Here is a 26,173-nt window from a genome sequence, read left to right on the forward strand (position 1 = left end):
TATTGTCAAGAGAAATGCATGCCTGGAAGTGTATGCTCCACACAGGCAGCTCTGCATGTCCCAGAATAAGGTATGTGGAGCAGGGCTGGTCTGTAGTTTGGTGCCAAACCCAGCTTATCCCAAGCAGGTTCAGCAAAATTGAACCAAAATACGCCAAACCTCAGCTGACTCACCTGTGAGTTAGAAAATAAATGCTTGTTGTCATAAGCTACTAACATTTTCAGAGTTGTTTGTTACACAGCATTACTGCAGCAATAGTTGAGTAATACAAGCAATGTACAAGCCGTCTACATTCTAAACTGAGCCAGACTTTTAGTGCCAATCTCAAGCTGTTTTCTCCTATGCACTCTAGTAGTACTTGTTCCATGTATTGAACACCTACTGTTTTCAGGAAACCCTCCAAGACCCGCAGGTAGGTCTGGCCCAGGCTCCTATATAGTCCATTGCTTTGCTCTGGGTCCCAGTGCACATGAAATCTTGTGTGCACCCTTCAAGAGTGGAATCTCTATTTTTTACAGTCCTGTGGAGCTCCTCCACTCAAGCCCTGCTGGCCTTCAAAGCCAAATGCTCTGGGGGCTCCTCTTCCTGATGCCAGAACCCTAGACTGTGGAGCCTGATGTGGGGCTCAGAACTCTTACTACTGTGGGAGAACCTCTGCAATATAATTATTTTCTAGGTTGTGGGTGGGTATACAATTTGATTGTTTTGCAAAAGCGCCCCTCTTGCTGTCTGATTGTGGCTGCTTCTTTGTCTTTGGATGCAGAATATCTTTTTTGGTTGATGGTTTTTCAGCAGTTGTGATTTCAGTGTTTTTGTGAGAGGAGGTGAGCTCAGGTCCTTCTACTCCACCATCTTGTCTCTGACAAAATCTTAATCAAAAGGAAGTCTTAAAGCAGTAGTTTCTACCTGTGTGCTCTTGCCCTCTTCCAATGCTGTAATCAGCCAAAGTGAATAGAAGGGTCCTCAGCATAGCACTGAAGCCAAGCATGGGCTTTGCTGCTGTGTTGGCCATGGTTTGATGCTTAGCAGTAACTAGAGAGGGAACCCTCTCTAGTTACTTAAATTTTTTTCTTTCCTGGGCAAGATCTGAAAAGGAGCACTCACTTGCCACTGCTCTTGGATCTTTATAAGAACATTCTCTCAGCATCTTGACAGCAAACAGGGTAACACAACCCCAGAGAGTTCATTCCTGACCAGTTATAGCTTGCATGGTCCCTGTGTCCTGCTGGGCTAAGAGATCACAAATCATCATATATTGTCTTTGAAAAGGAGAATGGGAGTTTCTGGCATGCAGCAGCTGTCAATCAACTTCTGCACTCATTACCATAACCAAAAGCAAAGCCAGACACTTTTCTAAGTTACTTGTTTACTCTTCACGATAACTATGAGATATGTACTGTTATTATCATTACTATAGAGGAGGAAGTTGAGGCACTGAGAAAAAAGGAGCATGAGAGATAACACAGTGAATCACAGATCTGGGATTAAAATCTGATTTGCCTTCAGAGCCCCTGCTCTCAACCATTCTACTGAATCTCCTCTTACTGATGTTGGGCCTCTTTGTCCCTGTTCTACTCTGCACGTGCCTGTATTGCAACTCTGAACATTTCAGGATTATTATTATTTTTTGTCTTTTTGCCTTTTCTAGGGCCGCTCCCGCGGCATATGGAGGTTCCCAGGCTAGGGGTCTAATCGGAGCTGTAGCTGCCGGCCTACTCCACAGCAACAGCAACTCAGGATCCGAGCCGCGACTGCGAGCTACACTGCAGCTCATGGCAATGCCAGAGCAAGGCCAGGGATTGAACCCGCAACCTCATGGTTCCTAGTCGGATTCGTTAACCACTGCACCATGACGGGAATTCCTCAGGACTATTATTGATACCACTGTTTCCCTCACTTCACTGTCAACTTTTAGAAGGACTCAATCTTATGTGTCCTTACATGTCTGGTTCCTAGTAAGGTGGCTGACCTGCAGCTACTTTTTACTAAATGTTTGTGAATGCTATTTGCTGTATGCTGCTTTGTTGTCAGTCAAATTTCCTCACAAATTGCTGGAGAACTGGTCCAAATTGCCTTTCTCTGAAACATGAAAATGACACAACATATTTTGAAAATGATTTATAGAAAAACATGTATTTCATACAGTTCAAAGGGATACAATGATAGGAATTTTTCAAATTTCCCCTCAGGCACTTGTCTTTTAAACATCAATCAATCAACAAATCGTGACTGAGGCCTTCTCTGCATCAAAAATTGGCCAACCACTTGTACTAATTTGGCTAACTAATTACTTTGTGCTCTGATGGAAGTATTTTATTTTTTCAGATCCAGTCTTGTTTTTGTGTCTTTGAGCCAGTGGGATCAATGAATATGGAAAGAAGTTAAGATAAAATAAAAATTTTACCTGACAGCCTTTTCTGGAAGCTTTAATGACTCCAGGAGAGTTTATTGATTCTTAAAGAAAAATTACCATTTTCTTCTAAGGAAGGGTGAAATAAAGAAGGATTTAGTGAATAAAGGGAATTAGAGCAATTAGCATAGCTTTTAAAAATCCAGGATTATCTCTATTGATTAGATTGCCTTAGAAATGTTGGAGGCAATGGAAACTACATATGTGAACTAGACAAGAGTTCGGTCTGCAAACCACGACCTACCTTTTTGAAGAAAAAAGCCCAGGGTTGAGAGAATTCAGTCATGAAAGTGAAGTGAGTTTCTGAAGGTATCAAAGTATAGTAGGAAAAATGTTATTTTTTCTTCTTAAAGGCTAGGTACTCACAGGCATGCACTGAGATTTTGGAGACCAAGTACACGGTACCTGGTCAAAACACAATAATCAAAATAAAAAGGGAAACCAGAGGTATTATTTATTCACCCTATTAGACCTGTGAACGTGAACAGGGCAGGTGGTAAATGATATGTCTCATTCTTCTCATAGTTCCAAGTTTGTTAGTCATTTTCTTTCAGCAAATGTATGGATATTTTTCTTTGGTGGTGGGGTATTTTAAGCATTTTCTTTGTCCTAACCAAATTGAAAAAATGTGTACAATTGGATTCAAATATTTCAGCCCACTTCATCAGGAAAAAAATACAGGTGTGCAGCATTTTTTTCCCCTTACTGTTGAAGGAACTTGTTACTAGTTCTGCATGAATCTATTCAGTGAAAAAAGTGGCTTTTTCAATGGTCTAGTGATTTGTTTGGTCAAATCTTGCCTGCATTTTAGAGAGTTAAAACAGATGCACATTTCCCTTATCATATGCATTTGCTGTATCAACAGAATGGTTTGTAGCCCAGATGTGGGGAATGCAATTGAAGAAAAGTAAATCTCAAGGTTGAAGAAGGAATATAATGATGAAAAACATAACTGAGGCAAGAAAGTGTAAAGCTCAGTATTTTGCTAGTTTGTGTAATTAAAAAGATGATTTGTATATGTAAATAGGAAGACAAAAGATGGTGCTTTGGTGGTACTTTGAGTGGTGTGATAGCATAGGATGAATGGTACACAATGAGGGCACACATAATGAACAGGAGGGGGAATTGGCTGTGAGTGTAGGCCTGCCTTCCCGGTATAAGTCAGGTATCATTTCCTCCAAACACATGCTTTCAGCCATGCCTGTTGGCTGTATGTGCATTCATTTATTCATGAGTATGTATTAAATCTGGACGATGTGTGTGGTTGAGGACACAGTAATCCTTCTCTTATCCCCAAACATGTCACTCTCGCTTCTTTTCTTTTGGAGTAGAAGCTACCATCTGTTTTGTCTTTAGACCTCTGCGCAAGAAACAGGGCTCCTGCACTGGAACCTGCCTTCTGGAGGATCCCACTTGGGTTCTCTTTTGGTCACAGCCCTCACCAGGAGGTGAGGAGTCCGTAGGACCAAGGAAGTAGGCCCACTGAGAGCTTGTGTCCATTGAAAGCCAACTCCCCAACCCTTCTAGACCAAACTCTGGGTCAGGGCCGGTTTCATGGGCATGCTACCTGTGTAGTCATAAAGGACTGTGCTCAGAAGGGTTCTACCCTTGAGTTAATGCTCTGCTGTTACTATGTTGAAATTCTTTTTTTTTTTTTTTTTTGTCTTTTTTGTTGTTGTTGTTGTTGTTGTTGCTATTTCTTGGGCCGCTCCCGCGGCATATGGAGGTTCCCAGGCTAGGGGTCGAATCGGAGCTGTAGCCACCGGCCTACGCCAGAGCCACAGCAACGCGGGATCCGAGCCGTGTCCTCGACCTACACCACAGCTCATGGCAACGCCGGATCGTTAACCCACTGAGCAAGGGCAGGGACCGAACCCGCAACCTCATGGTTCCTAGTCGGATTCGTTAACCACTGCGCCACGACGGGAACTCCACTATGTTGAAATTCTTAATAATTCTATTTTACAACTTGTGTTTTGTGAATGAAGTCTGATGGGACAAGGACATGCACATGGGCAGAGGAAATGCATTGTATCTCCTATATGATACATCTCGCCTGCTCATTGCCATATCTTTAGCAGATGGATTTTGCAATGCCCCATGGGCGCAAAATTCTGCTGGGCCGACATGTGTGGGAGTTGAGTGATGCTCAAAGGAAGTACCAGGTCAGTGTGTTCCTAACATCCTGGAGAGGGCTTGCTTCCCATTTGAACTAGAACATACTTCAAATGCAGAAAGATGGCAATTCTAAGCAAGTTCCAATGACCAAGGAACCCCATCATATCCTTTCCTCTATTAATTAAGTACTTTTGCTGAGAACGAAGACATAGAAGGAAAGCAAAAAAGACATAGTTCCTATTCCTTTTAGTTGTAGGTAGAGAGGATTGGTAGAATGTGCATATAATAAGAAGTGAAATAGAAATGATTAATTTTCGTGCAGGCTTTCTATTGTTCTGGTAAGAATGGAATGCAGATGTATATACTGGTTGTAAAATAGGAATGATAGAAATTTGGTGATTGTGCATATGAGTTGAAATCTCTTATATTTGTGTTTATTATTTATTTATTTACTTTGTCTTTTTGCTTTTTCTAGGGCTGCTTCCCACGGCATATGGAGGTTTCTAGGCTAGGGGTCTAATCGGAGCTGTAGCCTCTGGCCTACACCAGAGCCACAGCAAAGTGGGATCCGAGCCGCATTCTTCAACCTACACCACAGCTCACCGTAATGCCAGATCCTTAACTCACTGAGTGAGGCTAGGGATCAAACACGCAACCTCATGGTTCCTAGTCAGATTCGTTAACCACTGTGCCATGACGGGAACTCCCATTTGTGTTTAAAACTGGCATTGCACTATGTAAAGATGAATGGTAAAATTCATGCTAATAATTCTAAATTTTAATTTTTCTTTACTTAGAATGGCATTAAATAGCAAATAAACAGCACCATGGCAAGTTGAGAGAGACTGTGGACTGTGGAGGAAAGTAACAAGCATTATATTTTAGGACCCTTAGTGCTTTTCCCTTGCTTTATGTACATTTTCATTTTGCACTGAGGCACACACCTTATACAGCCGATTCTGGTAAAGATACCCAGGATGTAAGACTCCCTTGCCCAAATAGTCTTTATTCCTCTTCAAAACCTTCTCCCCAGGTGCAACCTCTTGAGAGTGGACTGCATCATTGGTTTGCACTCCTAGCTGAGGCGCACCCAAGAGGCTGCTGGTGGCAAGCTGTGGAAAGAGCTTGGCCTTCTAGACTGGGACACACAACACATGCCACTAAGTTTATGTTGTTTGTCACATGGCACTACATTGTTTCCTTTTTTTTTTTTTGGTCTTTTGGCCTACATTGTTTTCTTATTTTCTGTTTCCTTCACTGAAGTCTTGAGTGCATGTGGCACCTTATTTACTTTTGTGTTCCCAGCTACTAGTGCAGAGCCTGACTCCTAGTGGATATTTAATAAGTACTTTCTAAGTTAGTGAATATGAATAAATGAAAAAACATGAACAGGAAAGTCCTTGCCTTCATTGGTTTAAAGTCTACAGAGGGCAACAGGCAATAACAATATCATGAAGTTAAATTTAATACCAGGTAATAAAAAAATGAATGAATGACTGAATAAAGATAAGGTGCCATGGGCTCGCAAAAAAGGGGCATCTAACTGTGATACTGTTCAGGCCAGCAGTCTTCATTTGGGGGTAAACATTAGAATTATTTCAGATTTGTAAAAGCTAAGGAATTATGATTTAATTGGCCACATCCTAGATCACTTAAAACCAGGCCCCTTGGGAGTGGCACCCAGCTATCAGTGCTTTCTCAAAGCTCCTCAGGTGATTCCTGGATGAAGTCCAAACTGAGAACCCCAGGTCTAGTCTGGGTTGTGAAAGATCAGCAGAATGTAGGAAAAGGGGCGTGGGGGCAGCCAAGGGGGATGATGACATAGTAAGAGAAAAGAAGATGGACTGGAGGGTCAGTAACTTCATTGAATTCTTTGAGTCTCACTTATCTCACCTGTAAAATACCACTAAAGATATTGAGTTCATTGGCTGCCTGTAAGGATTAAAGGGTTGATTCCTATAAAGTGCCTGGTTCATAATACACAATTTAGAGGTTTCATGTGTGCAGTTATTGAGGATTTGTTTTTTCTGTGTACATTGTTTGGAGTATTGAGAATCTGTTATCAAATTTCTGAGCATTTCTCCAAGGAGACAAAGGCTTGTTGATGAGCTCCTTCTGCTAGTGGTATCTGGAAGCAGAAGTCAAACCTTTCTCCCAAGGCCCAGTACGTCTCTGGCCTCGCTTTGATTCCTGGTGACAAGATTCCTTATAATTAATAATTTCTGCTCTATTCTTATAATTTTTCTCCTTGTCAACTTTTGAGCTTAACTCCTCTGCCTCACCCCAGTGCATTCCATCTATGTTCCTAAAGGAAAACAAAGGATATTTTCATCAGCATTTCTCAGTACCCTGAATGACTCTGTCATGGTTTCCTTTGGTTTGGGGGTCCTAGCATGGGATCTGGGGAATTCAGAGGGTCAGGCAGTTGAGTCTATCTAAAAAGGCTTGAGTGCATGGATGCCAGGGAACAGTTTGTGCTAAGTCCTTTGATCCATACTTTCTAGTATTCAGTTGAGTGAGTTGTACCAGCCCGCATCTAAAGGATTGAGATGGATGCAGATTCCCTGGTAGGCCAACATGGGCCCCAAGTGGAGTCAGGGCAGTGCTTCTCGAGCTATCTGCAGTAAATTATTAAATATTAAAAAATTTCAGCCCATAGCAAACTGATATTTTTGTAGAGATAGAATAAAACAAAAAGACCATAAAAATAAAAAAAAAACCCATGTAATACTACAATTCTACTCCTAGCATATACCTGGATAAAACCGTATTTCAAAAAATACATGCACCCCTATGTTCATAGTAGCACTATTTACAGTAGCCAAAACATGGAAACAGCTTAAATGTCTATTGACAGATGAATGGATAAAGAAGAGGTGGTGCTTTCTCCTAGTGGCCTAGCCATTAAGGATCTGGCATTGTCACTGCTGTGGTGTATCTTAGAAGGGACTTCATACCATGGCTGTGGCAAACAAAAAAAGATGCGGTACAAAAATACCATGGAATGTTACTCAGCCATAAAAAAGAAGTAATGACAATTGCAGCAACATGAATGGACTTAGAGATTATCATATTAAGCGAAGTAAGCCAAACAAAGACAAATATCATATTATATTGGTTATGTATGGAATCTAAAAAAAAGATACAAATGAACTTATTTCTAAAACAGAAAGAGACTCAGACATAGAGAACAAACTTATGGTTCTTATGGTTACCAAAAGGAAAAAAAGTTTGGGAGGAGGGATAAATTAGAAGGCTGGGATTAATATACACACACTACTATATATAAAATAGATAATCAACTGCATAGTTTTATCTGCTATATAGTACAGGGAACTATAGTCAGTATTTTATAATAACCTACAACAGAAGATAATCTGAAGAATATGTATACATATGTATATAAATACATATGTACATATATATACACACACACATAACTCAGTCACTGTGCTGTACACCTGAAACTAACATGATCCTTATCTAAGTCAATGATAATTGTTAAATTATGAAATATGTTATAAAAATATGTAAAACCTTTGTTCTAACTTTTGGTTTTCAGATCTTGTCTGCCATTGAAAAATCTGCGTGGTACTATGTCGTTGCATGGGGTAAGTACAGAACTTAGATCCTAAATGTACTAAAAATATAACGCAAAAGTATCAAACTAATTCGTATCTTTAAAAAGTTGGGTTAAACTGGTTTCTTATCTTGCAGAAACACTGAGAGTTTATTCTGTAGTTCAGACATTCTCAGTAGAGCTTTCCTCTTGATTATCATCATACCCAGGATGCAATAATCATTGTTTATATTCAACTTATATGTTATCACAAAATATAGAGAGTAATCTGAAATGTAATACATTAGCTTTATGTAATTCTCAGATTTTACCACATCAATAAGCACACTGTTTAGTTCAGCTCAGCTGGCATTATTTTCATGGCAAGGTTTTCTTGATGAAGGTAAGTGCACTGATTTACATTCCGGGGATACCTTAATCTGAGTGACTACTCAGAATGTTTTCCTGTAATTGCAGCTGAGCCATCAGAATGTTACTTCTACTGGAAATCTAAACTTTAAATCACATTGGCTGACAGTACTTTATCATATGAAACATTCGTCTTCATAGTTTTATACAGTGCAGGGCTAGTCTCGTTTTCAGCAATGAGGTAGAAAAAACAATTCTTCCTTAATATTTCTGTTATATTGAAATTGTACATATGCTAAAAATTGCTATTAACTATGTTTTAATACTGTAGCATTGTAGTGGAGAACACTTGGGAAGCTTTAAATTTTGCATGAGTCTTTTGTAAACTAGCCCATTCTGGGGCGGTGTGTGTGTCTGTGTATGTATGTATGTATGTGAATATGCTTCTTTGTATATATATATGTGTATATGTGTATGTATATATAATATCCACATATATATATCTACATATATATATATATCTACTTCTTAAGCCAGTCAGTGGTTGATGGGCACTTGGGTTGCTTCTATGTCTTGGCTATTGTGAATAGTTCTGTTATGAACATTGGGGTGCATGTATCTTTTTAGAGTTTTTGTTTTTTCTGCTTATATGCTGAGGAGTGAAATTTCTGGATCATATGGTAGTTCTATTTTTAGTTTTTTACAAAACCCCCTATAGTGTTCTTCATAGTGGCTGCACCAATTTACATTCCCAGTAACAGTGTATGAGGGCTCCCTTTTCTCCACATCCTCACCAACATTTATTATTTGTGGACTTTTTGATGATGGCCATTCTGATTGGTATGAGGTGATACCTCATTGTGCCTTTGATTTGCCTTTCTGTGATTAGTGATGTTGAGCATGTTTTCATATCTCTCTTGGCCATCTATATGTCTTTAGAAAAATGTCTGTTTAGGTCTTCTGATCATTTTTTGATTGGGTCGTTTTTTTTTGTTACTGAGTTGTATGTGCTGTTTATAGATTTTGGAAATGAGGCCCTTGTTGGTTGCATCTTTTGCAAATATTTTCTTCCATTCTGTAGGTTGTATTTTCTTTTTGTTGATGGTTTCCTTTGCTGTACAAAAGCTTTTAAATTCAATTAGGTCCCATTTGTTTATTTTTGCTTTTATTTCTTTTGCCTTGGGAAACTGATAAAAAGTATTGCTACAGTTTATGTCAAAGAATGTTTCTCCTATGAAATTTCTACAATTTATGTCAAAAAATGTTTCTTCTAGGAATTTTATGGTATCACATCTTAAATTAGGTCTCTTAACCATTATAGTTTATTTTTGTTAATTGTCTGAGAGAATGTTCTAGTTTCATTGTTTTACATGTGTCTGCCTTTCCCAACACTTCTTGTTGAATAGACTGTCTTTTCTCCATTGTATGTTCTTGTCTCCCTTGTCATAGATTATTTTACCATAGGTACATGGGTTTATTTCTGGGCTCTCTATTCTGTTCCATTGATTTTTATGTCTATTTTTGTGACAATATGACCCTCTTTTGTTTATTGTAGCATCGTGGTATCATCTGAAATCTGGAAGGGTTATACCTCCAGCTTTTTTTTCCCCCACAATTATTTTGGCAATTCTGGGTCTTTTGAGGTTCCATATAAATTTTAAGACTATTTGTTCTAGTTTGTGAAAGATGTCATGGATGTTTTGATAAGAGATTGCAGTAAATTTGTAGATTGCTTTGAATGGAATGGTCATTTTCACAGTATTCTTCAAATCCAAGGGCATTGGGATATGTTTCTACTTTAAATCATCTTCAGTTTTCTTTATTACTGTTTGTAGTTTTCAGCATATAGGTCTTTTACCTCCTTGATTAAGTTCATTCTTAAGATTTTTTTGGATGCAATTCTTTTTTCTCTTTCTTTCTTCTTCTTCTTTTTTTTTTTTTTTTTTAACCAGGGAGGTTTAAGCTTTTCATCATTGAATATTACATTGACTGTGGATTTGTCATAAATGGCCTTTGTTATGTTGAGTTATAGTTCCTTTTTACCCACCTTGATGAGAGTTTTATCATGAATGGACATTGAATTTTGTCAACTGCTTTTTCTGTGTCTATTGAGATGATCTTATGTCTTTTTTTCCTTTTGTCAGTGTGGTGTATTACATCAATTGATTTGCATATGTTGAATCATCCTTGTGAACGTATTTATGTTTGGCATGTAAATGTTGCTTACATTTTGATATGCTTATTGCTTCTTTCAGCTAAAAAATCTCCACAGTTAATACATTATTTTAAGCACTTTACTGTCAGTGATGACTGCAAAATTGAACTGACCATTTGAAAGAAAATAATTCTGAATAAAACTAGTACAGTCTCCTTTTGGTCTTCATTTTTTAAGCACTCATTTTGATCAGCACCATTTGGTTCACTAGTACAGTTGAAAGCAAAAATGGTTTGTCTTCTTGACAGAAAAGTCCAGTAAAGCTTATTTTGACAAATGAAATCCAGACTTAATATTTACATCATTAATTTAATAAACGTTAAAAGATTACAAATTATAAAAATATAGAAATTATTAAAAGAATGAAATGCCTAAATTGCCTCTGAATTTTATACAATTTAGAGTTACACAGGTGACAAAGTAATCCTAAAATATGACCTTTGGCATGGGGTCTTACTGTGCATGACTTATGTATGGCTTATACCACAAATAACTCACCAGGTGAATGTGAAAACATCCAAGCTGGTCTACACCCTGCTTGATGAGAGAAGTCCACCAATGTACTCTTTCTTGGATATTGCAGCAATGTAAAATGGTTATAAATGTTTTCCAAATACTTAATCCCAATTTCACTTATCTCAGCCATAACAAACAGTTCATGGAACAGCACAAGTCTAGGGACCACTCTTCTAAGTACAAGATTTGGGGAGTCCCCTAGTAGCACAGGCCACAACTGTGGCACAGATTTGATCACTGGTCTAGGAACTTGCACATGCTAAGAGTACAGCCAAAAAAAGAAAAGTACAAGATTTGGAGTCTTGAGAAATTTGATTTCAAAACCAAATTTTATTACTTACCAGACATGTGACCACAGGCAAATTTTTGCAACCTCCTCTTCTCTCAGATGGAGATAATAATATCAGTCATGAAAGGTTGTTGTAGAAATGAAGTAATGCATTCATAGATTCATTTATTAAACAAATATTTACTTAACTCCTACTATGTGCCAGAAACTGTTCAAGGGTCTTGAGTTACACCAGTGAACAAAACGGACAACATGGGAAAGAGACAGACAATAACAAGGCAACAGCAACAATGAAACAAATAAGTAGATTATGAAGTATATTAAAAGATGTTAAGTCTTATGACAAAAAGTATACGGTAGAGTCTGGTAAGGGAAATGAGTTCTAGGGCAGGGGCTGCCAAGTAGGTTGCAGTTTTAATAGTGTAATCATGAAAAAAATTTGATTGATAAGGCAAGCAGAATTACTAGCACAGAGCTTAGTACCTTGTAAATGGCAGGTTTTTTTTTTTTTTAATCACAATTAGTTCATGATTATTTAGTTTTGCCTTTCAGGAAACTAAAATGCCTTCATTTGGGTGTGTTTACTACAAATGAATGTGTACACATAGGTGTGCATGCACACATAAATACACATGTATACACTTGTTCTCTAATACATACATAATCACCTGCCATGGACGTTTATTTGGATTCAGCCAGCTCCTTCTAGAGCATATTTTCTATTTGAATTCACGAACGTTTGGGTGCCCAGATAAGGGGGAGTTAGATAGGTTTTGGGGTAGAATAGGATGAAATGAGAAGCTCACAAATTTTTTTGGTGATTAACATAAGGGAACTGTCAAAAGGCTAAGACTAGCATTTGATTCTGCCCCAATTCTCTGTGCATTTAGCTCGACTGATTTTTCTCTTCCTTTGTTCAAGTGTCACTGTCTCTTTTGATCCTGCAAGATGGATTACATTTGGCAGAAGCCGTGGAAGAAAGTATTATCAGTAAAGTGAGAACTGTTGTCATCAACTAACCTTCACAGTTGATGTTTCTCTAAGATTCACCTGACCTTCACTACCTTTTCAGGAATAACTTGCTCTTACAAAACTGTACACCCAGTGTGATAAAACTTTCATTTTGAAAAAACTGAGTATAGATGTCTACAGAAGAAAAAAAGATTATTGTAGAGTGGTAGGATTATGGGTATTTTCTAATTTTCTCCTATCAGTATGTGTTTTTAAAATAATCAGAAGCAGCCAGCAAGTATTATTTTCTTTTCTTTTTTTTTTTTTTTACAAGAAAGAAAATGACTTACTCTCACTAATACAAGGAGGAGGCTTGTTCTTTTGTGCTTTCATTTTCATCATGGGGGAGGTGGAGGAGTGGAATTTATTGGTTTGCGGATTGCTGGGAGAATTTCTCTTTTGGATTTTATCTCCACATTCTCTGAGCAACCGTATGTGCATTTACTACTGAAGCTGCTTTGCTGGTTTATTGTTAGACCATCCTCCTCTAAGCTTGGCCTGAAATCAAAGGCCCATCAAGATAAGAATCTCCACAATGTGCATTTTCAGAGCAAGTCAGAAGCTGTTTTGTTTTAACACTCAAAGAAAGCTTTGTATTTCCAATTTTGAGTGCTCTGCAGTAAACCAACAGTCTATATAGATTATACAAAAGGGTCATATGTTGGTTTGAGGTAGCTTCTGGGGGAAAAAAAATCACCATTGAGGGAAGAGCAAGTGTTTAAACAGTGAACTGACAGCTGCCAGTCCATTAGATCCTTCCATGGGACTAACTCCTCTTTTCACTTTCACTGTGATCTGTAGATACAATTCTTCAGGGCTGAGCTGGTGCTGATGAGCTATGTTCCAGTGGTACCTTTTTTTTTTTATCAGAGAACTCTCACGTAAAGTCCTTTATAAGGGAAGAGAAAGAGTGCCAGCTTGGAAGGGGGGAAGAAAATACAAAACTATTTCATGTTCTGAAATTGGCCATATAAGTAGAGTGAGAACTGAACTTTGAAGTACTTGTTTTATTATTATTCTCATGTCCATTCTCAGGAGTATCAGGATCCATCCTTAGCAGAAGCTTAATCCAAATAGTGAAACTTCATAGTTTGCTAAATTAAATGTTAATTTAATAATGGTTCTGTCTTTAAAAAAATATGTCTGGTGATACACTTAAAGAAGCGACATGAAAGAATGTTTTCCTTTAGCTTCAGCTTTAGGGAACTACAATCCTTTTAATTTTTTTTCTTTACTGGAGTCAGTTGTCCATAATCTTCAGCCCTTTTGGACAGTCCAGGAGTGTGGCCCAAGGTTTTGTAGGAAGAGAGTAAAAAGTCCTAGGTGAAGACAGACGAGCTTTTGATTCTTTTTTTCAAGGCCTTTTCTCACCTTTGATTTGATTCTCTGCTGAATTGCTCTTTTCCTTCAGTCCCTTAGTATGTCTTCCTTTGGGGTCTCTGGTTTACATTTTTGGTTGATATTTCCACTAGTGTTTGGGACCACTTCTTGCCCCGATCACATCTCACATCTACCAGGCATTGATTGCTTTCTCAGTTCCTAAACCCCTTACCTTCTCTGACCTCTGGTCCTTAACAACTGCACCTCTGCTTTCCTAGACACAGCTTTAATCTGCCCATGCCTGTGTCTGGCTGAACCAAACTGGACCTAGTTTGAACTGAGCAGTCATTTCAGCCAAATAATTTAAAATTGTTGATTCCAAAAATCAGTTCCACTAGTTCTTCAGTTCACTGGATTTGCTTTTCTTCATAATTAGAAAATTTTTGACTGTCCAAAATGATAAAGTCAAAACAGAAAATTGGTCATGTCTCAAATAGCATCCTTTTTTTTAGCCTTCCCCCCCCCCCACCAGAGTACTGAATAAATTTGGTTGGTGTAGGTAATAAGCATTTTTTTTTGCTTTTTTTTTTTTTTAAAGGGTTGCACCTGTGGCATATGGAGGTTCCCAGGCTAGGCGTTGAATCAGAGCTACAGCTGCTGGCCTTCACCACAGCCACAGCAACATGGGATCTGAGCTGAGTCTGTGACCTACTCAGTTTTCTTTCTGCTGCACCTTGATGGGAACTCCTAGTAATAAGCATGTTTAATTTCATAATCTAAAGATTCGTAGTTTGTACTCAAAGCAGAAAGAGGCTATCTCATTTTATCAGAACGAAGAGGATAATAGTGGCAGTATTTTAATATGCACAATGAAGAAAACTTAAAGTAGATGCTATGGGGCCTGTAGGAAGTACTCTCTCCATTATCTAAAACCCTCCATCTGGAGTTCCCATCCTGGCTCAGCGGAAACGAATCTGACTAATATCTATGAGGACACAGGTTTGATCCCTGGCCTTGCTCAGTGGATTAAGGATCCGGTATTGCTGTGAGCTGCAGTTTAGGTTGCAGATGGGGCCTGGAGCTGGCGTGGCTGTGGCTGTGGCATAGTCCAGCAGCTAGAGCTCTGATTGAACCTCTAGCCTGGGAACCTCCATATGCCATGGGTGCGGCCCTAAAAAGACAAAATATGTAAAAAAATAAAAAAATAAAGCCCTCCATCTAAAACCCAGTCCAGGAGTTGCTATTGTGGCTCAGTTGTAATAAACCCGACTAGTATCCATGAGGACACAGGTTCGATCCCTGGCCTTGATCAATGGGTTAAGGATCCTGTGTTGCCATGAGCTATGGTGTAGGTCTCAGACATGGCCCGGATTTGGTGTTGCTGAGGTTGTGGCGTAGGCCGGGGGCTACAGCTCTGATTCGATTCCTAGCCTGGGAACTTCCATGTGGCATGGGTGTGGCCCTAAAAAGACAAAAAAAAAAAAAAAAAAAACCCCAACAAAAAAACTCAGCCCACATACAGTACTCCATTTAGTAGTTATTAGGGTTTGAGGTATTCTTCCTTATGGTAAGTGTAAATACCTTGAGAGTGGGCATGTTCCACTTTGTACTTTTTACAATATCTGGCACCAAACTCAGGGCCCAGTCCATCCCCAGAAGTCACTGAATTGGATTGAATTGAATTCATGGCTAACCTGAAGAAGGAAAAGGCTTACACTGAAAAACAGAGATTCATGCAATTGTTTTGTTGGTAACACAGGAACGAAAAAGGATGTAAATAATACCTGAGCAGAAGTACCTCAAGGGAAGCCTTCAACCACTCAAAATAGATTGATGTCATGTCACTTTGACTATGGGAAAAGACAATCAAATAGGTTTAGTATTCAAAGAGCCATTTAAGAAAGTTAAAGCTTCTTCTAAATAAATCCAGCATAATATTTTTACCCAAAATGTCATAAGGCATCAGACGGCAAAATAACATGAAAAGATTCTTTAGACCTGCTTAGTCCATCTGGAGTGAGATGGACTGTGGAGCAGTTTTATCTGGACATGGAAGTACCTAGCCTCCTCTGTATCAGACAGAAACATTCTATCCAATGAGATAAATGCAAACACTGTAAAACATTCTCTATGTATCATCAGAATATAGAGCAGCAGAAGTCATAAGAAAAAACACTGAACAAAGTCTGAAGTACTACTGCTGTCAAAATGCTGACATTGATTTTATTCACTTCTTAGGATCTAAATTGGAAAATCAAAAAGGATCAGATTGAACACAGGTCTTTATGATGTACTATAATTAAAGACAATATAGGGCTAGAACTATAATGTACAATGGAAGGTCTTGATAGGATTGGCTGATTTTGGAATGGAGAAATAAGCTGCCATTATCAGAATGAGTTTTCTCCCACAGCTTAGTGATTTATTGCTCATGTTGACAATTCCCAGATCATTGTCAAGTCAATCAGACAAATGTGAAGCTTTGGAAAGAGTAAATAAGGTAAAGGAAAGACCTAAACTTGGAAAATTATGTGCAAATAAGCAAAGGGAAGACTAATTTGCTACCAAATGGCTTTTATCTTTACTTAAAAAGATAGTCACAAAGAAATATTTGTTCCCTGCGGTTCTATATAAAATTTTAAGAAATTAGCTTTCCTTAGGAGTTCCCGTTGTGACGCAGCAGAAACGAATCCCACTAGGAACCATGAAGTTGTGGGTTCGATCCCTGGCCTTGCTCAGTGGGTTGGGATCTGGCGATGAGCTGCGGTGTAGGTCACAGACATGGCTCGGGCATTGCTGTGGCTCTGGAGTAGGCCGGCAGCAACAGCTCCGATTAGACCCCTAGCCTGGGAACCTCCATATGCCACAGATGAGGCTCTAAAAAGACAAAAGGCAAAAGACAGACAAAAACAAAACAACAACAAAAAAGAAATTAGCTTTCTTAGAGAAATGTGTTCATAGAGAAAATAGAAATAACAAAATGGCATGGGAGAGATCACATCTGGACCTTCTGCTTCCTTTGTCAGATGATTGCTCCATTAATGAATGCACTACGTCTGGAGTCTGTAAACTAATAAGAGGGTTTTTTTTTACATTCTGTTTTTTTCTTTTTTAAAATGTAAGCATAGTTGATTTGTAATGTTGTGTTTCAGGTGTATAGCATAGTGAATCAGTTATTCCTATACATATATATATATTATATATCCATTCTTTTATATATTCTTTTCCTATATAGATTATTATAGAATATTTAGTAGAATTCCTTGTGCTATACAGTAGGTCCTTGCTGATTATCTGTTTTACATATAGTAGTGTGTTAATCCCAACCTCCTAATTTATCCCTTTCCCCGACCTTTTCCTGAGAGAGGTTTTGACATTTGTATATATAAGTAGTTGCAAACATTATTTTAGGAGAATGGGATTTCATGACATGTGACAATTATATGAGGAAGTTAATGTCCATAAATAAAGGTTTATTGGGACACAGCCACACCCATGTATTTTCACATGTCTATGGCAGCTTTCATACTATGACTGCAGAGTTTAGTTGTGAGAGACCCTGTGACCTGAAAAGTCTAAATCCATTTATTATTTGGCCCTTTATGGGAAAAATTTGGCAACCCCTCTGTCATTAATGACATAGCTTAGTCCAGAAAGAGGATGTGTTTGGAAAGAGGCTGGGACTTCATGTAACTTTATGTCTAAAGAAAAAAAATTGTACCATGCAGACACACTTATCTCCATGCACACACTTAGGGGCACCTACAGATGACCTGCAAGGGCAGTGAATACATCTCATGGATGCTTTGGATAGGAGAGGAAATTCACATGTTGCTTTGAGAACTACTTAGGAAAGGAGATTAGCATTTGGAACAGATCCCTAGTTATTTTTATGACTGGAAAAAATGGGTTGCATTTGACTGAGCTATTTTACAAAATTCTAGACCTATATAGCAAGAAGGAATACCAACATTAGGTCTTGCCAAATTTAAATGCATTGAATGTCAACTAGTACCAATGAGAACCTAATAAGTCTTAGCAACTTGCAACATTAAAAAAAATTGCAGCCTCCTTGGCACCATCTCACTCCCATACCTCAGGATGCATGCACAGTTGTGTGTTTTCCAAGTACTTGAGGACTTGGCCAGGGAAAAAAGTAGAGCGTGCACAGGAAAATACATTGTTGAATTTCCTGGGTATGGCTTTCTTATTTTAGACAACTCAAGTGTAAATGCAATCCTGACCTTTAAACATCCACACGATGATGTGTTAAAAATATACAATACAAGCAATAAACAACCAGCCAAGCATTATATTTCTAATTTTGTCCACTACTGTCTTATAGCATGTTGATTTGCTAAATATAATTTGCACTGTTGCTGTTGGGCAGAAAAATCACTGCCCACAAGCAAGCTCTCTGAGTAAAACTGTCCCGTAAAAAAAAAAAAAATCTTTAATTGAGAAACAAATACATGTAAAACAGTTTTACTTGTTGTATGCATGAATGATCCTGAGAATAAAAACAACTAGTGCAGGGATGAAATTGATATATCCTGGGATAATATGGAACGCTAGCTATTTTTATTGGAGTATTGTGACATCTCTGTGGGCCCCAGTTACTTAAGAGGTAAAGCAAGTGACTGTGGAAAGCAGGGGCAAGGAAGGAGGTTTATGTTTGGAGGACTCTGGACCAAGTGCTCCTAGAGGGCCTCTCTTCCAGCACAGTGTGGTTGACTGCAAAAGGCTACAAATTCCTCCTGTCTCTGTCCATACACCCTTGGCAAGTTAACTTTACTGCTCCTCCCATCAAGAATTGGGGTCTACTTTCATACCCCTTGAACCTGGACTTGGCTGTAGGACAGTAATCAATATGATCCAAACAGAATCTTCAATAGCTCCTGCCCCTGAGAGTGTGCCCTCCCTTGGTGCTCTTGCCTACTGTGTGAAGAAGCCCAGGCTGGCCTCTTGGATGCCTCCTGAGCCCTGCCAGCTGTGGTCCCTTAGACCAGCCATCCTGCCAATTACTAGACAGCTGAGTTAGACTGTACTAGGCAGCCCAGACTGGAATAGCCCTCAGCTGACCCACAGAATCAGGAGAATTAATAAATGCTTGTTATTTCAAGCCATGAAAGTTTTGTGGCTAGATCATGCAGAAAAGTTAGAGTAGGTGCTGAGGAACTGGACTTTGAGTGGTTCCTGCACTAGGCATCCAGTCACACTGCTTTTGCCCAGAATTGCCTCACCATGGGGGTCGTTACATTCACATTCTTTGAAGGCTGACGGGCTGCATGCTGATTGCTGGGCCTTGTTTGTGGGGTCCAGGGTTATCCTAGGTAGCATGGGCTATGCAGAGTCCTGGGGGACCTTCTTTTGCTGGCAGCCACTTCTTTGAAGGGTCTTGCAAATTCTGGTTCCTTTGGGTTTTCTGCTGCTCTGCTGGAAAGGCTCAGGTCCGAAATTGGGCAGCCCCTGAAACTTTCCCACCAGCGGAGGGTTCTTTGTACTCTACAGCCTCAGAGTCCTCTGACATTGACATGTGTTTCCTGGGGTTGTGCTGACTCTAGGGAGAATCCTTGGGATACTCAGAAGCTCCACGGAAAGGGACGAGGACGTGCATCTATGCTGTAGGCTCTTGGGGTGGGATGGTGCCAGGCCTTCTGAAGGCAAATGGTACTCATGAAGAAGGGACTTGGTACTCCTTGAGGGACAGGCATTTTCACTGAGGACCTGGTTTCTAGACTGGATTTGGTCACTAATTAGCTTTACATCTTGACCAGAAAATAAGTTCACTGCTCTGGGTTTCAGTTTCTAAATCTCTGAAGTGGGGAGAACTGGGCTAGATGGTATTTTTTTTAATATTATTTTTTTAAATTACTCAAATGAATTTATTACATTTGTAGTTGTATAATGATCATAACAATCCAGTTTCACAGGATTTCCATCCCATAGCCCAAGCACATCCCCCCACCCCCCAAACTGTCTCCTTTGGAGACCATAAGTTTTTCAATGTCTGTGAGTCAGCATCTGTTCTGCAAAGAAGTTCAGTCTGTCCTTTTTTCAGATTCCACATGTCAGTGAAAGCATTTGATGTTGGTGTCTCATTGACTGACTTCACTTAGCACGAAAATTTCTAGGTCCATCCATGTTGCTGCAAATGCCATTATTTCTTTCCTTTTAATGGCTGAGTAGTATTCCATTGTGTATATGTACCACTTCTTCTTGATCCACTCCTTTGTCGATGGACATTTAGGTTGTTTCCATGTCTTGGCTATTGTAAATAATGCTGCAGTGAACATTGGAGTACAAATGTCTTTGCAGGTTGTGGTTTTCGCTGGGTAGATGCCCAGGAGTGGGATTGCTGGATCAAATGGTAGTTCTATGTTTAGTTTTCCGAGGACTCTCCATCCTGTTTTCCACAGTGGTTACACCAATTGACAATCCCACCAACAGTGTACTAGTGTTCCTTTTCCTTCACACGCTCTCCAGCACTTACTGTTTGTAGACTTTTTGATGATGGCCATTCTGGCTGGTGTAAGGTGGTACCTCAGAGTGGTTTTGATTTGCATTTCTCTAATAATGAGTGACATTGAACATCTTTTCATGTGTTTTTTGGTCAGTTGTATGTCTTTGGAGAATTGTCTGTTTATATTTTCTGCCCATTTTTTGATGGGGTTGTTTGTTTTTTTGATATGGAGCGGTAGGAGGTGTTTATAAATTTTGGAGATTAATCCCTTGTCAGTCGATTCGCTGGCAACGATTTTCTCCCCTTCTGTGGGTTGTCTTTTCATTTTGTTTAGGGTTTCCTTTGCTGTGCAGAAACTTGTAAGTTTGATTAAGTCCTATTTGTTTATTTTTGTTTTTACTGTCGATACTCTAAGAGGTGGATCTGAGAAGATGTTGCTGTCATTTATGTCAGAGAGTGTTTGGCCTATGTTCTCCTCTAAGAGTTTTATAGTGTCTGGTCTTATATCTATGTCTTTAATCCATTTGGAGTTTATTTTTGGGTATGGTGTTAGGGAGTGTTCTAATTTCCTTCTTTTCCATGTGGCTGTCCAGTTTTCCCAGCACCACTTCTTGAACAGGCTGTCCTTTCTCCATTGTATATTCTTGCCTCCTTTGTCATAGATGAGTTGGCTGTAGGTGCGTGGGTTTAACTCTGGGCTTTCTATCCTTCTCCACGGATCTATATTTCTGCCTTTGTGCCAGTACCATACAGTTTTGATGACTGTTGCTTTGTAGTATAGTCTGAAGTCCGGGAGCCTGATTCCTCCAGGTCCATGTTCCTTTTTCAGGATGTCTTTGGCTATTCTGGGTCTGTTGTACTTCCAAACAAACTTTAAAATATTTTGTTCGAGTACTGTGAAAAATGTCCTTGGTAATTTGATAGGGATTGCATTGAATCTGTATATTGCCTTGGGTAGTATAGTCATTTTGATAATATTGACTCTTCCAATCCACGAGCATGGTATGTCTTTCCACCTATTTGTGTCATCTTTGATTTCTTTCATCAGTGTCTTACAGTTTTCAGAGTACAGGTCTTTTGTCTCTTTAGGTAGGTTAACTCCTAGGTATTTTTATTCTCTTGGATGCGATGGTAAATGGGATTGCTTCCCTAATTTCTCTTTCTGATCTCTCACTGTCAGTATATAGAAATGCTGTTGATTTCTGTGTATTAATTTTGTATCCTGCGACTTTTCTGAATTCAAGGATGAGCTCTAATGGTTTTCTGGTAGAGTCTTTAGGATTCTCTGGGTGTGGTATCATGTCATCTGCAAGTCGTGATAGTTTTACTTCTTCCTTTCCAATTTGGATTCCTCATATTTCTTTTAGTGCTCTGATTGCTGTGGCTAGGACTTCCAGAACTATGTTGAAGAGTAGTGGCGAGAGCAGACATCCTTGTCTTGTTCCTGATCTCAGTGGGAATTCTTTCAACTTTTCACCATTGAGAAAGATGTTCGCTGTGGGTTTGTCATATATGGCCTTTATCATGTTGAGGTAGGTTCCCGTTATGCCCACTTTCTGAAGGGTTTTTCTCAGAAATGGGTGTTGGATTTTGTCAAAGGCCTTTTCTGTGTCTATTGAGAGGATCACATGGTTTTTATTCTTCAGTTTGTTAATGTGGTGTATCACACTGATGGATTTGTGGGTATTGAAGGACCCTTGCATGCCTGGGATAAATCCCACTTGATCATGGTGTACAATCCTTTTAATGTATTGTTGGATGCGGTTTGCTAGGATTTTGTTGGGGATGTTTGCATCGATGTTCATCAGTGAAATTGGCCTGTAGTTTTCTTTTGTTGTGGTATCTTTGTCTGGTTTTGGCATCAGGGTGATGGTGGCCTCATCAAATGAGTTTGAGAGTGTCCCCTTCCTCTGCAGTTTTTGAGAGAGTATCAGAAGGATACGGGTTAGCTCTTCTCTAAATGTTAGTTAGAATTTGCCTGTGAAGCCATCTGGTCCTGGACTTTTGTTTGTTGGAAGTTTTTTTTTTTTTTTTTTTTTTTTTTTTTTTTTTTTTGTCTTTTTGCTATTTCTTGGGCCGCTCCCACGGCATATGGAGGTTCCCAGGCTAGGGGTTGAATTGGAGCTGTAGCCACCGGCCTATGCCAGAGCCACAGCAACGCGGGATCCGAGCCATGTCTGTGACCTGCACCACAGCTCACGGCAATGCCGGATCGTTAACCCACTGAGCAAGCGCATGGACCGAACCCGCAACCTCATGGTTCCTAGTCGGATTCGTTAACCACTGTGCCACGACAGGAACTCCCATCTTGGAAGTTTTTAAATCACAGTTGCAATTTCAGTTCTTGTGATTGGTCTGTTCATCTTTTCTATTTCATTTTGGTTTAGTCTTGGGAGATTGTGCTTTTCTAAGAATTTGTCCATTTCTTCTAGGTTTTCCGTTTTATTGGCATCTAGTTGCATACAGTAGTTTCTTATGATCCTTTGTATTTCTGTGATGTCTGTTGTTACTTCTCCTTTTTCATTTCCGGTTTATTGATTTCAGTCCTCTCTCTTTTTTTCTTGATGAGTCCGGCTAAGGGTTTATCAATTTTGTTGATCTTTTCAAAGAACCAGCTTTTCGTTTCATTGATCTTTTCTGTGGTTTTCTTCTTTTCTATTTCATTGATTTCTGCTCTGATCTTTATGATTTCTTTCCTTCTACTACCTTTAGGTCTTGTCTGTTCTTCTCTCTCGAGCTGCTTTAGATGTCAAGTTAGCTTGTTTATTTGAGCTTTTTCTTGTTTCCTGACGTGGGCTTGTGTTGCCGTAAACTTTCCTCTCAGAATGGCTTTTGCTGCAGCCCATAGGTTTTGGAGTGTTGTGTCTTCGTTGTCCTTTGCTTCTAGGTATTTTTAAACTTCCTCTTTGATTTCTTCAGTGATCCCTTGGTTGTTTAGTGGCATGTTGTTGAGTCTCCACGTGTTTGTGGTTTTTGCAGTTTTTTTCTTGTTGTTGCTTTCTAGTCGTATAGTGTTGTGGTTGGAAAAGATGCCTGATATGATTTCAGTTTTCTTAAAGTTACCATGGTTGGATTTGTAGCCCAGGATGTGATCAGTCTTCGAGAATGTTCCATGTGCACTTGAGAAGAATGTGTATTCTGTTGCTTTTGGATGGAATGTCCTATAAATACCTATTAAGTCCATCTGGTCTAATGCTTCATTCAGGGCCTGTGTTTCCTTATTGATTTTGTGTCTGGATGATCTGTCTATTGTTGTAAGCAGGGTGTTAAAGTCCCCCACTATGATTGTGTTATTGTTGATTTCTCCTTTTAAGGTTGTTAGCAGTTGCGGTGTATATTGTGGTGAACCTATGTTGGGTGTGTCAGTATTTCAAATTGTTATATCTTCTTCGTGGATTGATCTTTTGATCATTAGGTAGTGACCTTCCTTGTCCCTGAAAATATTCTTCATTGTAAAGTCTATATTTTGTCTGCTATGAGTATTGCTACTCCAGCTTTCCTTTGATTTTGGTTTGCATGGAATATTTTCTTCCATCCTCTCACTTTCAATTTGTATGTGTCCCTATCAGTGAAGTGGGTCTCTTGAAGACCACACATGTATGGGTCTTGTTTTTGGATCCATTCAGCCAGTCTCTATGCCTTTTGGTTGGGGCGTTTATTCCATTAACATTTAAGGTAACTATTGCTATGTATGTTCTTATTGCCATTTTATTAACTGCTTTGGATTTGTTTTTGTTGCTCTTTTTTCTTCCCTTCTTCTCTTGTTCTCTCCTCTTCTGGTTTGATGACTATCTTTAGTGTTGTATTTGAGTTGATTTTTCTTATTTGTTTGTGTATCAATTGTAGATTTTTGGTCTGCAGTTATTCTGACGTTTTGATGTAAGGGTCTCTCTCTCTATATATATATGAGATTGTTTTAAGCTTTTGGTCTCTTAATGGCAAGTGCATCTCCAGTGTCCTGCATTTGTACCCACCTCTTCTCATGATTTCTGATTTTGGTGGCATAATTGTGCATGGATGATTTTGTATCTCTACTGTATATATACCTTTACTGGTGAGCCTTGTCATTTGTGGTGTTTTTGTTTCCTGTTGCGGCCTTTTCTTTTCTGCCTAGAGAAGTTCTTTCAGTATTTGTTGTAAGGCTGGTTGAGTGTTGCTGAATTCTCTCAGCTTTTGCTTATCTGTGAAGCTTTTGATTTCTCCTTCAAATCTGAATGAGAGCCTTGCTGGGTAAAGTCATCTTGGTTGGAGGTTTTTTCCTTTCATCACGTTAAGTATATCATGCCATTCCCTTTTGGCCTGCAGAGTTTCTGCTGAGAAATCTGCTGATAACCTTATCGGGGTTCCCTTGTATGTTATTTGTTTCTTCTCCCTAGCTGCTTTCAAGATTTTCTCTTTGTCTTTAATTGTGGTCAGTTTGATTAATATGTGTCTCGATGTATTCCTCCTTGGGCTTATTTTATATGGTACTCGTTGGGCTTCCTGGATTTGAGTGAGTGGTTCCTTTTCTGTGTTAGGGAAATTTTTGGCTATTACCTCTTGGAATATTTTTTCTGTCCCCTTCTCTCTCTCTCTCCTCCTTCTGGCACCCCTATAATATGGATGTTGGTGCATTTAACGTTGTCCCAGAGTTCTCTGAGACTTTCTTCATTTGTTTTCAATCTTTTTTCTCTTTTCTGTTCTGCATCCATAATTTCTACTCATCTGTCTTCCACCTCACTTATTTGTTCTTCTGCCTCCTGCATTCTGCTGTTAGCTGCTTGTAACAGTCAATTTTTTTTTCAGTTATTGTATTTTGCATCTCTTCTTAAGTGTTATATCTTGTATCTTTTTGCTCAGTGTTTCCTGTAAGTTATCCATCTTTGCCTCCAGTTTCTTTCCAATGTCTTGCATCATCTTCAGCATCAACAGTCTAAAGTCTTTTTCCTGGAGGCTGACAATCTCCTCATCGCTTAGCTGTTTTTCTGGGGTTTTTTCTTTCTCCCTCCTCTGAGTTATAGTTCTCTGTCTTTTCATTTTGATAGGTTTTTGGTGTGGTGACCTTTTTACAGATAATAGCATTGTGGCCTCTCTTACTTCTGGTGTCTGCCCCCCTTTATGGCTGAAGTTGATATGGGGGCTTGCTGTAGTCTTCCTGATGGGAGGGACTGATGCCTGCCCCCTGGTAGGTGGAGCTGATTCTAATCCCTCTGGTGGGTGAGGCTTAGTCTCTGGGTGAGATTAGAGGTGACTGTGTGCCTGAGGGGTCTTTAGGCAGCCTGTTTATTGAGGGGTGGTGCTGTGATCCCACCTGGATTGTTGTTTGTCCTTGGGCTTCTCAGCACTGACTGACGGGTGGGGCCGGGTTTTCCCACAATTGCCACCTCCAGAGAAAGGCATGCTGCTGAATATTCCTGAGAGCTTTGCTTTCAATGTCCTTCCCTTAGGACAAGTCACATTCACCCCTGTTTTCCCAGGATGTCCCTCAATATTTGCAGTGAGTTTTGACCCAGATTCCTATGGAGACCTTGCTCTGCCCTGGGACCCAGTGCACGTGAAAGTTTGTTTGTGCCTTTTAAGAATGGGGTCTCCATTTCCCCCGTCCCATGCAGCTCGTGCGCACAAGCCTCACTGGCCTTCAATGCCAGATGCACCAGGGGTTCGTTCTCCCAGTGCCAGATAACCACACGTGAGAGTTTGATGTGGGGCTCAGAACTCTCACTCCTCCAGGTGAATCTCTGAAGCAGTTACTTTCCAATCTGTGGAGCTTCCTACTGGGGAGTTATGGGGTTGTTTATATCATGAAATCACCCCTCCTACCTCTTGATGTGGCCTCTTTTTCTTCTTGAGTAGGACATCTTTTTGAAGGTTTCTGGTCCATTTGAGTGGAGATTGCTCAGCCTTTAGTTGTGAATTTTGTTGTT

At 39.5% G+C, this 26,173-nt stretch overlaps 1 long non-coding RNA gene across 5 annotated transcripts in view; it reads left to right on the forward strand.

Moving 5' to 3' along the window:
* The window catches only part of LOC146394530 (uncharacterized), a 232,889-nt gene that overhangs the window by 58,934 nt on the left and 147,782 nt on the right, over positions 1–26,173 (forward strand). For 4 of the 5 annotated variants that reach the window (XR_014835233.1, XR_014835231.1, XR_014835235.1 and 1 more), the window contains one exon: positions 8,091–8,139. This is a non-coding gene — a long non-coding RNA (uncharacterized LOC146394530). Of the gene's footprint in view, positions 1–8,090; positions 8,140–12,397; positions 12,480–26,173 lie in introns of those variants that run through there. The other variant, XR_014835234.1, reaches the window with a different exon arrangement.

The sequence above is a fragment of the Sus scrofa genome, chromosome X (assembly GCF_054392235.1).
Source record: "Sus scrofa isolate SSC_HxYL_T2T_F1_AM1 chromosome X, Sscrofa_HxYL_maternal_Yorkshire_Landrace_v2.0, whole genome shotgun sequence".
Taxonomy (NCBI): domain Eukaryota; kingdom Metazoa; phylum Chordata; class Mammalia; order Artiodactyla; family Suidae; genus Sus; species Sus scrofa.